The following is a 407-nucleotide window of genomic DNA, read 5'->3' on the forward strand; positions in this document are numbered from 1 at the left end:
TCTGGTTTTATTTTGATGTGCTGCTGGTTTTATTCTGTTGGTTCTGTGCTGGTTCTGCTGGTTTTATTCTGGTTTTATTTTGATGAAATCGGAACACGAAGACGGTGACCAACAATGAAGACGAAATCGAAATCGAAATCGGAATCGGAATCTGTTTAAGATGAAGAAATCGAAATCGGAATCGATTTGGGAGCTTTTGAATTGGGGCTGTTTGTTGAACGATGCTTCTGGTTCAATTTAGGGTTCATTTTCTTTTAATTTAATTATAACAAATAAATTTTATTTTTAATAATAATTTTTAACAATTATAATAATGATTTTAAAAATATAAATTATATTTTTTAATTAGAAATAATATAATAATAATTTTATTCCACGTATGCGTCTGCCACGTCAGCTTTTTTTTG

Source organism: Cicer arietinum, chromosome 7, assembly GCF_000331145.2.
Source record: "Cicer arietinum cultivar CDC Frontier isolate Library 1 chromosome 7, Cicar.CDCFrontier_v2.0, whole genome shotgun sequence".
NCBI lineage: Eukaryota > Viridiplantae > Streptophyta > Magnoliopsida > Fabales > Fabaceae > Cicer > Cicer arietinum.